General features: G+C 45.5%; 1 protein-coding gene across 1 annotated transcript in view; it reads left to right on the top strand.

The window, feature by feature from the left end:
• Positions 1–17,302, top strand: part of dicer1 (dicer 1, ribonuclease type III) — a 114,298-nt gene that overhangs the window by 255 nt on the left and 96,741 nt on the right. The gene's annotated exons all lie outside the window — the stretch shown is intronic.

The following is a 17,302-nucleotide window of genomic DNA, read 5'->3' as shown; positions in this document are numbered from 1 at the left end:
AGGGAGGGTGGGGGGCGAATGGAAGGGAGAGAGTGAGGGGTGAGGGAGGGTTAGTGAATGAGGGAGTGTGGACGGTGAGGGTGAGTGGGGAGTCAGGGCCGCCGCCGCTCCCGCTCCGGCCGTCTCTTGTTACTCGTCGTTTAAACCTTGTGTCTGAGGCAAGCAATCGATGTGCGTTTTTTTATTGTTCCCCGTGTGCCGGGCCGGCCGGACGGGTGGAGGGAGCCGTTCCCGCTGTGGTGAAATGAAGCCTCTCCGTCGTCAGGCGAGGCGCCGGGCCTCCCAACCCGGAGATGCGCCAAGGCCAAGGTCGTGCTCGGGGATTGGACAGAGAGAGGGCTTGGGGGTGGGGGGGACAGAGAGAGAGATGGCCTGGGGGTGGGGGGAGAGAGAGAGAGAGAGAGGGCGCACAGAGAGAGAGAGAGAGAGGAAGTGAGAGAGAGAGAGAGAGAGTGGAGAGAGAGAGAGAGGGCCTGGGGGGGGGGGGGAGGAGAGAGAGGGGAGAGGAGCCTAGGGGTGGGAGAGAGAGAGAGAGAGGGCCTGGGGCTGGGGGGAGAGCAGAGAGAGAGGGGCTGGGGGGGGGGGGGGGGGGGGGGGAGAGAGAGAGAGAGAGGCCTGGGGGTGGGGAGAGAGAGAGAGGGCCTGGGGGAGAGAGAGAGAGTGAGAGAGAGAGAGAGAGAGAGAGAGTGAGGGGGAGAAGGGGGGGAGAGGGGAGAGAGGGAGGGGGAGAGAGAGAGAGAGAGGGCCTGGGGGGTGTGGGAGAGAGAGGGCCTGGGGGAGCGGGTGGGGAGAGAGAGAGAGAGGGCCTGGGGGGGGGGGAGAGAGAGAGAGAGGGCCTGGGGGTGGGGGGGAGAGAGAGAGAGAGAGAGAGAGAGAGAGAGGGCCTGGGGGGTGGGGGGGAGACAGAGAGAGAGGGCCTGGGGCGGGGGGAGAGAGAGAGAGAGAGAGAGAGAGAGAGAGAGAGAGAGAGAGAGAGAGAGAGAGAGAGAGAGAGGGAGGGAGAGAGGGGGGGGGGGGGGGCAGAGAGAGAGAGGGGGAGAGAGAGAGAGAGAGAGAGAGGGAGAGAGAGAGAGGGGGAGAGAGAGAGAGAGGGAGGAGGGGGGGGCAGGGGGAGAGAGAGAGAGAGAGAGAGAGAGAGAGAGGACAGAGAGAGAGAGAGAGAGAGGGAGAGGGGGGGGGGGAGAGAGAGAGAGAGAGCCTGGGGGTGGGGGACAGAGAGAGAGAGAGAGGGCCTGGGGGTGGTAGGCGGGAGAGAGAGGGCCTGGGGGTGGTGGGAGAGAGAGAGGGCCTGTAAGTGGGGGAGAGAGAGAGAGAGAGGGGTGGGGGGAGAGAGAGAGGGGGTCTGGGGGTGGGGGAGAGAGGGAGGGCCTGGGGTGGGGGGGAGAGAGAGAGAGGGCCTGGGGGTGGTGGGAGAGAGAGAGAGAGGGGGCCTGGTGGTGAGAGGAGAGAGAGAGGGGGCCTGGTGGTGAGGGAGAGAGAGAGGGCCTGTGGGTGGTGGGAGAGAGAGAGAGAGGGCCTGGGGGTGTTGGGAGAGAGAGAGAGGGCCTGGGGGTGTTGGGAGAGAGAGAGAGGGCCTGGGGGTGGGGGGGGGAGAGAGAGAGGGCCTGGGGGTGGGGGGAGAGAGAGAGAGAGGGACCTGGGGGTAGGGGGAGAGGAGAGAGGGCCTGACTGGGGGGGGTGGAGAGAGGGAGAGAGAGATGGCCTGGGGGGGGGAGAGGGCTTGATGGGGGGGGGAGAGAGAGAGTGGGCCTGGGGGGGGGGGGGGGAGAGAGGAGATGGCCTGGGAGTGGAGGGGGAGAGAGGGCCTGATGGGGGGAGAGGAGAGAAAGGGCCTGAGAGTGGTGTGGGGGTGGAGGAGAGAGAGGGCCTGAGGGCAGGAGAGAGAGAGAGGGACTGAGATGGTGAGAGAAGGGAGATGGGACAGGGAGTATGTGGAATAGGGGAGAGGGGCCTGCAGGAGATGGAGAGAAGGCTTGTTGGGGATGTTGGCAACCTGAGAGAGGGAAGCAGCACCAGTAGCTAGAGAAAGTTGGGCCTGGGGTCAGCGCGGTAGAAAGGTCGTCGGTATGTCACAGTGGGGGGGGGGGGGGGGGGGGTGGGTGGTTAAAAGGGTTTCCTTTTAATAACTGAAGGCATTTAATAGTACAGTAGCGCTGTCAGTCGTAGCATGAATACAGAATAGTCATTGCAAAAATCTAATTGGAAAGGAGAGAGTGCAGAGATATGAGATTGTTACTGGATAGTAAAACTATTGCCATAAAGAAAGATAAGAAGGGAAGTAAACATATAAGGGGTTATCCAAGGTGGAACCAGTGGAGTAGATAACTATTCCTTGGACTGGAGGAGACTGAGGGGATGATCTTTCAGAAGAGTATAAATCATGAATGGCATAAACAGGATGGATGCAGTCTTTTTCTTAACTTTAATAAATCAGGTGCGAGAGAGCATTTAAAACACTGAAGTTCACGATTCAAGAGAGTTTATTGTCATGTGTCCCAGATAGGACACATGACAATTCTTGCATTGCTGCAGCACAACAGAATATTGTGGAAGGGTTTCGGCCCGAAACGTTGCCTATTTCCTTCGCTCCATAGATGATGCTGCTGCACCCGCTGAGTTTCTCCAGCATTTTTGTGTACCTTCGATTTTCCAGCATCTGCAGTTCCTTCGTAAACTCTTCGATGGCATGGACGGGTTGGCCCAAGGGCCTGTTCTGTGCTGTCTGACAGAAGACCCAGCGGATTTGGTATGTTTTCTTTGGGAGATGGTTCATAAGATTTCATACAGCATGTTAGAAACATAGAACTATAGAAAATAGGTGCAGGAGCAGGCCATTCGGCACTTCGAGCCTGCACCGCCATTCAATATGATCATGGCTGATCATCCAACTCAGTATCCTGTACCTGCTTTCTCTCAATGCCCCTGATCTCTTTTGCCACAAGGACCACATCTAACTCCCTCTTAAATATATCCAATGAACTGGCCTCAACTATATTCTGTGGCAGAGAATTCCAGAGATTCACCACTCCCTGTGTAAAAAATGTTTTTCTCATCTCAGTCCTAAAAGATTGCCCCTTTATCCTTAAACTGTGACCCCCTTGTTCTGGACTTCCCCAACATCGGAAACAATCTTCCTGCACCTAGCCTGTCCAACCCCTTAAGAATTTTGTAAGTTTCTATAAGATCCCCCCTCAATCTTCTAAATTCTAGCGAGTACAAGCCAAGTCTATCCAGTCTTTCTTCATATGAAAGTCCTGACATCCCAGGAATCAGTCTGGCGAACCTTCCCTGTACTCCCTCTATGACAAGAATGTCCTTCCTCAGATTAGGAGACCAAATCTGTACGCAATACTCCAGGTATGGTCTCACCAAGACCCTGTACAACTGCAGTAGAACCTCCCTGCTCCTATACTCAAATCCTTTTGCAATGAATGCTAACATACCATTCGCTTTCTTCACTGCCTGCTGCACCTGCATGCCTACTTTTAATGACTGGTGTACCATGACACCCAGGTCTTGTTGCATCTCCCCCTTTCCTAAGCGGCCACCATTCAGATAATAATCTACTTTCCTGTTTTTGCCACCAAAGTGGATAACCTCACATTTATCCACATTATACTGCATCTGCCATGCATTTGCCCACTCACCCAGCCTATCCAAGTCATCTTGCCGCCTCCTAGCATCCTCCTCACAGCTAACACTGCCCCCCAGCTTTGTGTCATCCGCAAACTTGGAGATGTTGCATTCAATTCCCTCGTCCAAATGCTGGTTTAAACTGGACACCTTTGGAATTTGGAAGGAAACAAGAGCATCCGGAGAAAACTCATGCGATCAAAGAGAAAAGGAGCAAACTATACAGACAGCACCCATATTCAGGATCAATTCCGTGTCTGGCTATTTTAGGCAGCAACGTTATGACCAACGTACTGCCCCATAGTCTTGTACTGAATTTAAACATACAGTAGCTGTAAAGGGGGACATAGCGTAACTTAGAGATTTAAGACTGAAAATGGATAGTTTCTTTTTTTTAGTAACCAAAGTTATCAACGTATAATTTTTTGTGTGTTGGAAAATAAAATATAGTGGCACAGCTGGTGGACTTGCTGCCTCACACGCCAGAGATTTGTGTTCCATCCTATCCTCGGGCACAGTCTGTGTTGAATTTGCGCATTCTCCTTGCAAGTGTGTGGGTTTCCTCCCACATCCCAAAGACGCAGCTCACTTAGAAAATGCTTCTTACTCACTTAGAAAATAACAACAAACTAAAAGACTGGATTGGATAACTATTTATGACTGACGAGAGTATGATAGGTTTTTTAGGCCTCTTGTTGAAACGCGTTCACCAGGAGAAGTGTAGTTCACTACGAACAGTGAGGAAAAGTACAGTTGAAAACATACCTGAAAAGGTACAGGTAAGGATGGGCAATTAATGTCTGCCTTATTAATACCGACCTTTGCACAGGGCAGCACTCTCCTCCTTTCCTTTGAAACAGTAGCACCGGGAATATTCACCCGCTTCATTGTGCCATTTCTGTGATCAAGTCTCTAGAATGGGAATTAAATTGAATGTGAATTTTCTGACCCGGTGGTGAAAATGTTGTTCACACCCGTAACTTATTAGCGGTCCATTCAAGAGCTGATAGCAGTGAGGAAAAAGCTGTTCCGGAATCTGGACGTATATATTTCAGCAACAACACCAGCAATGTGCCTGAAATTCAAGTCAGGTGGTGGAAGTTAGAGGAGTGGCTATTACTAAGGAGAAGGTGCTTGGGAAGCTGAAAGGACTGAAGGTGGATAAGTCACGTGGACCAGATGGATTGCGCCCTGGGGTTCTGAAAGAGGTGGCTTTAGAGATTGCGGAGGCATTAGTGATATTTCAAGAATCACTGGAGTCAGGAGTAGTTCCAGACAAGTGGCAAAATTGCCAATATTACCCCGCAGGACAAGAAGGGAGCAAAGCAGAATAATAGAAACTAGGCCGGTTAGTTTGACTTTAGTGGTTGGTAAGATTTTAGAGTCCATTATAAAGGATGAGGTTACAGAGTAGTTAGAAGTTCATGATAAAATATGCCAAAGTCAGTATGGTTTTATGAAGGGGAGATTTTGCCTGATGAATCTGCTGGAATTCTTTGAAGATGTAAATAGCAGGACAGACAAAGGAGAGTCGGTGGATGTTGTTTTCCTAGATTTTCAGAAAACCTTTGATAAGGTGCCACACGAGGCTGGGAAAGACGATGAGAACCCATGGTATCAAAGGGCAGATACCAGCATGGATAACCGGTTGGCTGAATGGCAGAAGGCAAAGAGAGGCAGTCAAGGAGGCCTTTTCTGGTTGGCTGCCAGTGACCAGTGGAGTTCCACAGGGGTCGCTACTGGGTCGTTGTATATTAATGATTTGGACGAGATGATTGAAGGCTTTGTGGCCAAGTTTGCAGATGATACGGAAATAGGTGAAGTGGCAGATTGTGTAGAGAAAGCAGGGACTCTGCAGAAGGACTTGAACAGATTGGGAGAGTGGGCAGAGGTGACAGATGGAATATAGTGTAGCATAGTGTGGAATCATGCATTTTGGTAGTAGGAATACTATTTTCTAATTGGGGAGAGAATCCAGAAATCGGAGGCGCAAAGGGACGGGAGTGATGGTGCAGGGTTCCCAAAATGTTAATTTGCAAGTCGCTTAATTTGCTAGCGTTTATTTTAAGAGGACTAGAATACAAAACAGGGATGTAATGCTGAAGCTCTAAAGTGCTGGTCAGGCAGCAATTGGAGTATTGTGAGCAATTTTGGGCACTATATCTGAGGAAGGATACACTGGCTCTGGAGAGGGTACAGAGGAGCTGTACAAGAATGAGTGGGTTAACACGTGATGAGCGTTTGATGGCACTAGGCATGAACTCGCTAGAGTTTAGAAGGATGAGTGGGACCCTCATTGAAACTTACCAAATAGTAAAAGGCTTGGATAGACTGGATGTGGAGTGCATGTTTCCACTAGTAGATAAGATAAGATAAGATAAGATAAGATACATTTATTGTCATTTGGACCCCTTGAGGTCCAAACGAAATGCCGTTTCTGCAGCCATACATACAAACACATAGACCCAAGACACAACATAATTTACATAAACATCCATCACATCACTGTGATGGAAGGCCAAATAAACTTATTTCTCCACTGCACTCTCTCCCCCCCCGATGTCAGAGTCAAAGTCAAAGCCCCCGGCTGGCGATGGCAATTGTCCCGCGGCCATTAAAGCCACGCCGGGTGGTGCAAGGTCGCACACCGGGTCTAGGTGTTAGAGCCCCCGGTGTGCGCTCGCATAGTCCCGCGGCCATTCCAGCCGCGCGGGGCGGTGATGTAGGCCCCGCTCCAGAAGCTCTTCGACCCCGCAACTCGGGCGGGGGAAGTCGCCGTTGCGAGAGCCCTGAAAAGCGGTCTCCCTCCAGGGAGCCGCGGGCTCCCGATGCCGCCGTCCACAGACCTGTCGTTGGGGCCTCCGACTCTCCGGTCGGGCAGCAGCAGCAGCAGCAGCAGCGCTCCTCCACCGCTCCACCCGTTCCGGACTCGGCCAGCCCCGCGACGGTGAGGTGAGTCGTCGGCACCAGAGTCCCCGGCTTCTTCCTGTTGGAGGCCGCTCCTCGTTGCGGCCCCAACGACAACGGAAACCCGACGAGAAAAGGTCGGGTCTCCAGTGCAGGGAGAGAACATGTTTCCACTAGTAGGTCATAGTCTCAGAATTAAAGGACGTTAAATTTGAGGTTAAATCTTATCATATTGTTTAAGAAAGAACTGCGGATGCTGGAAAAATCGAAGGTAGACAAAAAGCTGGAGAAACTCAGCGGGTGAGGCAGCATCTATGGGGCGAAGGAATGGGCGATGCTTCTTCAGGTGCACCCCCACATCAGTCTGAAGAAGGGTCTCGACCCGAAACGCCACACATTCCGTGGCTCCAAAGATGTTGCCTCACCCGCTGAGTTTCTCCAGCTTGTCTACCTCTAATCATATTGTGGTCACTAACGCCTTGTGGTTACTTTACCTCAAGTTCTCTTGTTAAATCTGGTTCATTGCATAATACTAAATCTAGAATTGCCTTATCCACTGGTAGGCTCCACTGCAAGCTGTTCTAATAAACTATCTCGGAGTTAGGGGGCTTGTCTGAAACGGAAGATCCGGAGAGCTTGACAGGGTGGATATGGACAAGTATTTTGTGGGATGATCTAAAACTAGAGGTAAAAAAATGATGGGTCCTCTTTTTAAGGTAAATTATGTGAAAGTTCTTTTTCTTTGCTGGTGTAGTAGAAGCAGATTATATTTGAACTATTTTTTAGGCAGAGGTAATTTTTTTCTGATAATCAAGGGTAGCTGGGATTGTAAAGGTGAGGCAGTCAAATCGTAAAACTGGCTTGTCATACAGCATCGAATCAGACCTTTGGGTCCAACTTCCCTATGCCGACGAAGATGTCCCAACTGCACTAATCCTACCCGCCCATGTCTGGCCCATATCCCTCTATATCTTTCTGATCAATTGTACCTGTCCAAATTTTAAGTGTTATTATAGTACCTGCCTCAACTTCCTCCTCTTGCATCTCGTTCTGCATCACTTTGTTACCATCTATGTGGAAAAAGTTGCCCTTCGGACCTATTAAATTTCTCCCTCTCGCCTTAAACTATATGCTCTGATTCTTGATTCCGATCCCATGGGTAAAAGACGCTGCATTCACCCAATCTATTTCCCTTGTGATTTTATACACCTCTATAAGATCACCCCTCAGCCTCTTGCGTTCCAAAGAATAAAGTCCTATCCTGTCCAAACTCTCCGTGTAGCTTGGGCCTTCAAGTCCTGGCAACTGGCTTAAGGCATCGTGGCTTGAGGTTGTTATGCTCATTAATTCTAAACTCTTCCATGGTCTAAATGTAGTTACTTCATAATAAACAATGCATTCATTATTTGAAGGATCAAGATGGTGCTGCAGAATGGCAACACTTTACATGAAGCTCCTCTTGTGATACTTTTTTGCTTATTTATCCATTCCAACATTGAAAGTCATTAGTTCCACTGCTGAAAGTTTTATCAACCATATTTCAAAGGAAATGGTGATTGACGGATTTCTATTATACTTGACGCTACCGCAGAGATGTGAGTGTGAGGAAAACATGGAGGTAGGGGATAGGGAGCTCCAAGTGCAGCTGAACCGATGGGCAACACAACAGCCGCCCTACCCAACTTCTAACTAATGTTCAATCACTAAAGAACAAGCTTAACAAACTTAGTGCAAGGTTGTGTTCTTTGTTTCACCGAAGGATGGCTTGCTTATCCCTGACTAGCTTAACACTGCTATACAACCAAGTATGGACTAAACAAGATCCTGAGACAAGGGGAAAAGTGATGGTATCTGCTTAATGTTCAAAGTTTTGGGTACACCAATTCTTAGCTCAATTCTGCTCCCCAGATGTAGAATACTTGTTCATAAAATGACACAATCTTTTATATACTGAGGGAACTAGATTTTTCCATCTTGTTGGCCATCTGCATACCACCCAAACTAGCGCCAAGGTGGCACTGAACAAATTATGCTTCGCTGATGAAATAGCAAACCCTGTTCATCACCACCAGTAACTTCAATCAAGCTAATTGACAAACATACTCCCCAAATACCATCTGCCCCACTTGGGGTGTTAAGTCTCTTGATCGCTGCTACAGCCCCAAGTCCGCTAATCACACTATCCCGCACCCTCATTTTAGGCAGTCTGATTTTCTGTCGGATCTGGTTCTGCCAGCTTTTCTGTCGGATCTGGTTCAGCCAGAGGTTGAAGCACGAGACTCGGGAGTAATACAGCGGTGGTCTGAGGAAGCCGATCGTCTACTTCAAAACTGCCTTGAGTCGGTCGACTAGGTCATATTCAAGATCACTTCATCAACCTGAATGAGAATACTTCGGTAGTCACAAGTTTCATCAAAAAATACACTGATGTTTTGACCACGACCACTAGATTGCATCCAAACTAGAAACCTTTGCACATCAAAATCTGTGATAATTCAGATCGATAATATCGCTGAACGAATGCATTATAAAAGGCATCTTGTTTTTCATTAATGCGCTGTTTTGACATTTGCCATTAATTAGTAATTCTTACAGCGTGTAGAACTTGGATCCTTTTTAATCAAAATCATAATCATTACTCACCTCTTTGCTGTTTGAGGCATTTATGTGGAAATTCTGGTTCCGGTGGCGCTGTGAGTCGACTGTCTCGACTGCAGCAGGTTGGTTGTTTCGACTTTTTTTGTCTTTTTTAGTATGTCCAAAAGTATGTTTTAGTGTTTCTCTGTGTGTTGTGTGGTGGTGGGTGGTGGTGGGGAAATAGAGAAACCGTTTTTCAGGCACCTACCTCGACAGGTGACTTTCTTCCTTGTAGCTTCTTCGCCCATCCTCGTGGTGCGGCCTTTCCTGGAGTCGGGCCCCGAGCTTCAGCGGCGGCGCAGCGGGGACTGTAACATCGCGGGCCCCCTTGCCGTGAATCGCTGGAGAAGCGCTGCAGCCTACAACATCTTGGAGCCTCGGTCTGTGGAACTTCTGGCGGCAGGCATGGAGCGGGCGATCCCTCGCCAGGGGTCGCCGGAGAAGTGCTGCGACCGCCGGCCTGTCGCCTACAACATCTGAAAGCCGCGTAAGGAGGTGGCTGATTTGGGAGCTCCAGGCCGTGGAGTGTGCTCGACCTGTTCCGACCATCCCGACCAGAGGGCTTGAGCATTGGGCCGTCCGTAGTGGCGACTATGGAGGGTCAAGGTCCTGACCACGGGTGAACAAGGGAGGAGGAGGACTGTCTGAACTGTATTGCCTTCCACCACAGTGAAGAATGCTGTGGTGGATGTCTGTGTTGAATTATGTTGTGTATTGTGTCCTTTTTTAATTGTAACACTGCATGGTAAATTACATTTCATTGCACCTAATGGTGCATGTGACAAATAAATTTGAACTTGAACTGCATTTGTTTACATAACAGTGAATTTACTTGAAAATAATTCATTAGTTGTGAAGCACTTACCACATAAAGGGGCACAAATTTCTGGGGTAACTCAGCGGGTCAGGCATCATCTCTGGAGAACGGATAAGTGATGTTTCAGGTCAGGACTGTTCTTCCAAGCACAGCACATCCTGGGAAAGAGATGGGTATCACATGTACTCATTTATACAGATAGCAGTATAAAAAGGTGAGAGAAAATAGTGAGCCATGGCTTGGTAGATGGATGGACAGATGGGGCCTTTTGGGGGAGGCGTGGAATTGAGAGCCAACAGCTGGGAGTGATGGATAGAAACCGACAATGAGAGATAAAAAAACTCCCCGAGAAATGGTGAGGTAGAGCAAGGTGAAGGAAGTTTGTGGACAGAAGTGTAAGAAATTGTCCAAGTGAATTTCTTTGTGGGGTGGATGTTAGTAGTGATGGTGTTAAAATTGATGAGTTCCACATGAGTGCTGGAGGTAGTGCTGATATAAATCCCAACCTGTCTTTAAATCCACTTGGGTCATTTCTGACACCCCCATACCTTTTTCTGAACCTCTGTCTCTATCTTGGGAAACACGCTATCTGCTGACATTTACTATAAACACACTGACTCTCACACCTATTCTGTAATGTATGGGGCACCTGACATTGTTTAAAAAAAAACCTGGATAGAGCTATTACAGAGCTGCCAAGTAGTACAGATTTTCCGTATTTTGTACGGAAATGCGATCAGAATACGGATGTATGGATTTGCTTTGTAAAATACGGATTTTTTCCAAAATCAGCCTGACTTCCTGTTTCATCTTGCTACATAAAAATGCATGGATATAAAAAGTCATACTGAAACTTAAAAAAATTATAGCAGATTAAATCTATTAGTATTTTAAATTTCAAGATCTGGTTAGTTATTTTTAATAATTTTTGATCTGCCTGAACCGCTCCAGGTTTAAACAGCGCTGTCAGTTATACGCGTGGGAATTTTAAACGCTATGGGTTCTAAAAATAGCTCTCCCAGTTGGAGAGCTATTGCCTTTACACAGTGCTATGGGTCTGACTGTTAGGGGAGGAAGAAGGATAGAGGGAGTGGGAGGGAATAAGAGGGGGAGGAAGGAAAAAATGAAGGAGAGAGGTGGGAAAGAGGGAGGGGGAGGAAGAGAGAGGGGGAGAGGAAGGAGGGAGAGAGCGAGGGAGGAAGAGGGAGGCTTCCAAAATGGCTTCTACATCATCATCTGGTGCTAAAATCAGGAAGCAGCCGTTCAAACAGCAGTATACAAAGAGATGGTAATGAATCAAGTAAATTGCATAGAAGACATGTCAATTGGTAGCAAAGTTATTCTTGTACTCTTACATGGGTATGACCGCGCTTAAAAAATAACACTTTTTTCAGCAAAATGGCACCGCGTAAAAATACTGATTTCCTCAGCAAAATACTGATTTTCAGGTACTAGAATACTGAGATGCTCTGACAAAACTTGGCAGCTCTGCAATTATGATTATTTACAAGCCATCAACTGTACTTATAGATTCTTGGTCAATATGTATACCTAATTTGAAGAGACTACCATAATTTGAGCTGGAAATATGAAAATAACAAGCCCAATATAACAGGTGTGGTTGCCTTGCTAGAAAATTCAGAAATTTGGTTGGTTATCATCTTTTATTATTAGCAACTTCAACCTAATTTCTCAACTGACCTACAGACTGAGACTAAGTCACACAGAACCGGTGGCATACATTTGAAGATTATCAATACTCAATTACTGTCCTCTGAACTGAATTCTAATTCATTCAGACTGATAAAATCATCTGGTCGTAGATTACACATCTATTCTCAAGGCAGAATTCCTCCGCTTACTGAACAGAATGTAAACATGTAGCAAATGTTTCTTTTTAGAATTACAGTGTCTGTTCACTGTGCTTCCTCAGCTGCCGGAGGAAGTACATCCTCTATTGTGCCTTTTTGACTGGAGTCGATGGTGGCCTCCCATTTAAGGTCCTTTGAGATGATGATTCCCAGGAACTTAAAAGACTCCACAGATGTGACTGGTGTTGTTGATGGTGAGTGGGGTGAGGGGAGGGGGAGCTCTCCTAAAGTCTACAATCAATTCCACTGTCTTAAGAGCATTGAGCTCCAGGCTGTTGCAATGGCACCAGGGACGTCAGCTGTGACACTTCCTGTCTGTAGGCAGATTCCACTCCATCCTGGATCAGTCCAATCAGGGTTGTGTCGTCTGCAAACTTGAGAAGCTTGACAGAGGAGTCAGTGGAGGTGCAGTCATTGGTGTAGAGGAGAAGGAAGAGTACGCAGTCTTGCGGTGCTCCTATGCTGAGGGTCAGGGGGGTCCGAGATGAGCTTTCCCAGCCTCACATACTGCTTCCTGTCTGTTAGGAAGCTGGTGATCCACCGACAGAGAGGTTCAGGCACAGTCAACTTGGAAAGTTTGGAGTGTCGTAGCTCTGGCACAATGGTGTTGAATGCAGAGCTAAAATCAACAAACAAAACCCTCGCATAGGTCCCCTGGTGGTCTAGGTGCTGGAGGATGAAGTGCAGGTCCAGGTTGACTGCGTCATCCACAGATCTATTGGCCCAGTATGCAAACTGCAGAGGGTCCAGCAGGGGATTTGTGATATTTTTCAGCTTGGCCAGCACAAGCCTTTCAAGGGTCTTCATGACTACAGAAGTCAGTGCGACAGGCCTGTAGCCATTCCTTGCTTTTTTGCGTACAGGGACACAGTGGAGACCAAAGATATTCCGCTATAGTATCTTTGGTGGAGACTGGGAGGATGAGTTAAAGCGTTTGGCAACCAGAAGATCGTGTCGGCGAAGGCGGGCTGAGCTAAATGATCACCCAGTCTGTGCTTGGTCTCGCCGATATATAGTGCCACACCTGGAACAGTGGATACAGTAGATGACGTTGGGGGAGGTGTAAGTGAACCTCTGCCTCACCTGAAAGGACTAACCATACAATTGAAAGATTCTGTTTTATCAATGCTTCCTGAAAGATTTGGTTTTGCAGGTTTTGCTTTGTACCTGCAATAAAAAATAGAATAATGCTGGTGACTAATCCCTCTACTTTGATTAACTTCTTTCCCAGGCGTGGCAGCGGAAACCTCTTCATGTTAAATTTGCAATCTGGATATGGCATGTGGTAGCAATGTTACAAAATGTTGAGATTTTAATAATCAAGTCTAATTTATCCCATCAGATAAAGCATAAAAAGAAGTTTAATTTGTCACCTAATTCACTTTCATATCTTAAGTATTAAAAAAGTTATGGCCATTTTCATACTCGGAAATTAGCATCTTGTTCTCTATTGCTTTTCCATTGACTTAACACTTAAAGCTGTGATCGAGGACAGTGAAATGGCCATAACTTTCTTAATTAAGAGAACTAAAAGAAATTTTCAGTTATTATACAGATTGAAGCATTCTGAAACAAATATGAAACAATCTTACTTAGATGACTTGAAATTAAAGCATATAATTAGTTACTTACCTAATTGTAGCTAATTACTAAATCCAATTACTAGATCTAAACATCTTATCAATTCCTTAAGAATAGATTAACATTTTTAAATAGCCGAAGTGTCCAAATAACGTTCACCCAAGAATTCGCAATATAACATAATTTTTAAATTTCATTGTCATGGATTTATAGGCCAAATGGAAGGAATTTAATGTAATTAATACCTGTAAATTAATGGCCATTTAAATCAACTTGCCTGTAGGTTTTTCTGGAACGCGTGCATTTGGAACGTTGCGGCTTACAGTGATTTAGATCCCCATATCTGCATGAAAAACACTGCGGGTTGGTATGGGGACTAAATCCCCGTTTCACAACTTAAAATGTGAACTACAGGTATCTTAAGGACCAGTTTAATACATAAAAATAAACCGCTTTCTTTTACCTGTCACCTACATGAAATCTGTCCCCGTTATCGGCGTTGACGGCTTTAGAAGCTGATTTTAAAATTACTCCAGCGCTGAACGAGTCAGGTCATTTTAAAAATAAATAAATAAATAAATAAATAGACAGCGCGCCTGTCAGAACGATTCTTCAGCAAAAGCTTGCACTCAAACCAAATATCCAGGACAAGGTAGGGAAAAAACGCGTTTTAACCCCGCCTCCTCAAACGCGCCAAAATCGTGCACACGGCCAGTGGCAGAATTGCAGCGCCGCTGAAGGTAAGTTATGTAACATACCTACATGTGGCATTATGCATATCCATGCTGAGCTGTAGGTGTGATGCACATTTAATTGAGTGATAACTGGCTAGGTTGGCATTGCAAGTAGGTCCCTGAACCTAAACCAATGTTGTGATTGTTAATCCGTAGGATATCTACCAACAGTAAATAGTTTAAGCAGTTTCTTGGTATGTTTTCTGGTTTTACAGTTAATTAATCAATTATGTAAGAAATTTGCTTTGTTATATTGTGTATAAAAACATAGAAAATAGGTGCAGGAGTAAGCCATTCTGCCCTTCGAATGGCCTACTCCTGCATACTTGTAGCTGGAAAGAAAATGTTATTGTGCAGCATTATTATGCTCAAATTTCCCCAACTCTGATCATTTTAAACAGTCTTTAGCAACAAATAAAAGGATTTTGCGCAAACATGTTAAAAAAAAAACTGTCCTTTTGTTCTCATGTTATTCAATGCAGTAGTTCTTGTATTATCTAAAATGATACTAATGAACAAATCAGACTATTGCCCTGCCTATGATTCGATTTTGAACTCTTGGTCATCTTGATGAATATAGTTTTGAATGTCTTCTCGCTGAGATAAAACAAACAATTTTGAAGTTGGTCTTTGATTCTGTTTTATACAGACAACTATTATTAATTGTGTTCTCTGCACTACCATAATAGCTATTCCTTACCCTTTATTTAGAGTAATGTTGAGTTTGTGTAGCAGTCCACCAGAAACATTGTCAATCAATGTTTGACCCTGACCCAGGACATGGGACATCACACAACCATTACTTTGAAGTTATTTGACAGTAGAGCAGTGTTTTCAGGCTGAGAGCACTAGTGGTATCCTGCTTGCATATTACAGAGTAACTCTGCCACATTTGTGAAGTAAATCTAATGCTGGTAAATCTAATTTGTATTAAGCTTTGAACTAAATTCATGTTTAAGGGGGAAAAACCCATATCTTTTGTCCTGGATTTTGTACTTGTCAGATCCTTGCCTTGATCGGAATATAATAAACATACTCCAGTACTTTCCATAGGTAAATTAAGTCGGAATGTATCCATATGCAATATTTTAAAGTTAGAAACACCAAGAGTTTAACTTGATCCTTTATCGTCTCTATGCTCTTTTAAACATGGTCATTATTTTGTATTGAAGGTACCATAAGGGAATAGGATGAATTATGCATTTGCTCCCTCCCTGAGGATTCTGTCTAGCCAGCATGTTAAGAGGGGAATGTAATGATTGTGGTGTTGACATATTAATGTCTTGGATTTTGTGCATCAGTTAGAAGTCCACAATATTGTCTAAACAAATATAGTTTGTATTTATGTGGTCATAAATTTACAAATACAATATGAAGAATATGTAATTAATAAAAATCTCCCATACAAACTAATATTTACCATAAAAATCTGTAATGACTGTGACCAGTATGATCACTAGGATAACAGAGAAATCATAAAGTCCTTGGTGATTTATAATTCGGCATTCCTCAGGGAGACAAATCTAATTTCATTTCTGCATCGAGCAGATGTTATTCTTTCCTGCTTGTTTCTAAAACAAAGGTGATATGCTAATTCCACCCGCATCTCACCAGATCCCCCCTTTTCTTGAGGAGCTCCTTGCACTGGCCTCATCCCAATGGCATTCATGCTCCATTTTTTGACTGGGATTTTGAGATTTTGTGGCAGTTGCCACTAACTTGACAACCTTCAATCTGGACTCTGGTCACTCTTTCTCTTGAAGTTATAGGTTTAGGTCTATTTTTGTCACATGTACCAAGGTGCAGTGCAAAGCTTTGTTTTGCATGCTATCCAATCAGATTAGACATACCATACATAAATAAATCAAGTCACACTCAAATACAATAGATGGAGCAAAGAGGAAGATACAGAGTGCAGAATATAGTTCTCAGCATTGTAGCGCACCAGTTCCATAGACAAGTCCAATGTCCGCAAACAGGTAGAGGTGAATAGGATAGAACCCTAGCTTATGGAAAGACCGTTCATACTACTGATAACAGTGGAGAAGAAACTTGCTGAATCTGGTGATGTTTGTTTTTTTAGCTTCTGTACCTTCTGCCAGATGGGAGTGAGGAGAAGGACGAATGACTGGGGTGGGACAAGTCTTTGATTTGTGGTTGCTGCTTTTCCACAGCAGCGTGGGGTAGATGTAGAAACTGGCAGCAATACAAGCTAATCCTATTGAGACCTTAGTTAAATCAATAAATGTAGGAATAGTGTTGTGGGTATTCATGGCAAGACTGGTCCTTAGAACAAAGATTTAGATATGTTACCTGAAAATCTTGAACTATGATCATCCTGATTGTTAGCAGCGTCACTCATTGCCAGGTGTCCAACTGCTACCAAAGACCAAAGGTTATTATCACTAACTCATTACAACATTAGAGTTGAACACGGGTTTAATTTGTCTTAAATTCCATGCTTGTTAAACTCTCAGAAAGACCATGAGACGCTGGCAGAACAATTCATGTCAAGTTTATATATCCAAAAACGGGTTTTAAGTATCTCAGTATAAACCAGTGGTCTTGAATATATACAGTAAATGCATCTCTCACCATCCCTCCCTCACCCGTCCTGCCAGCTTCAAAGCCATCTTGCTGAGTCTCACCTAGCAAACAGCTAACAATGGCTGTATCAATTCCTATATCATCATTACTTTTTTGCATATTTTTCATTCATGTGTTCTATATCTCTCTGCAATTGAAACTAAACCAGAACACCCGGAGGAGACCTACGTGGTCAAAGGGAGAATGTGCAAACTCAGCATGGGAGGTCAAGATTGAGCCTGGATGGCTGTAGCTGTGATCCAGCTGCTCTACTAGTATTGGAACTGCCAAGCTTGAATAATTTAGTAACAAAATTAGAGGATTCATTGGCCTATTTTCCTGATGCACTATAGTTCCTTTGCCAACGGTCAACCACACATTTTGTATATTACAGGCTGAATGGCCTACTCCTGTGCCTATTTTTCTATAATTTCTAGGAACCTCTTCTGCTCCCTGTCCAAAGCCTCAATTCAATTCTTCCTGCAAAATGACAGCCAGAACTACACACAATACTCCAAATGTGGCTTAACCAAGGT

Source organism: Leucoraja erinacea, chromosome 9 (assembly GCF_028641065.1).
Source record: "Leucoraja erinacea ecotype New England chromosome 9, Leri_hhj_1, whole genome shotgun sequence".
Classification (NCBI taxonomy): Eukaryota; Metazoa; Chordata; class Chondrichthyes; order Rajiformes; family Rajidae; genus Leucoraja; species Leucoraja erinaceus.
The sequence above is the reverse complement of the archived record's forward strand: the minus strand, read 5'-3'. Positions and strand labels throughout refer to the sequence as shown.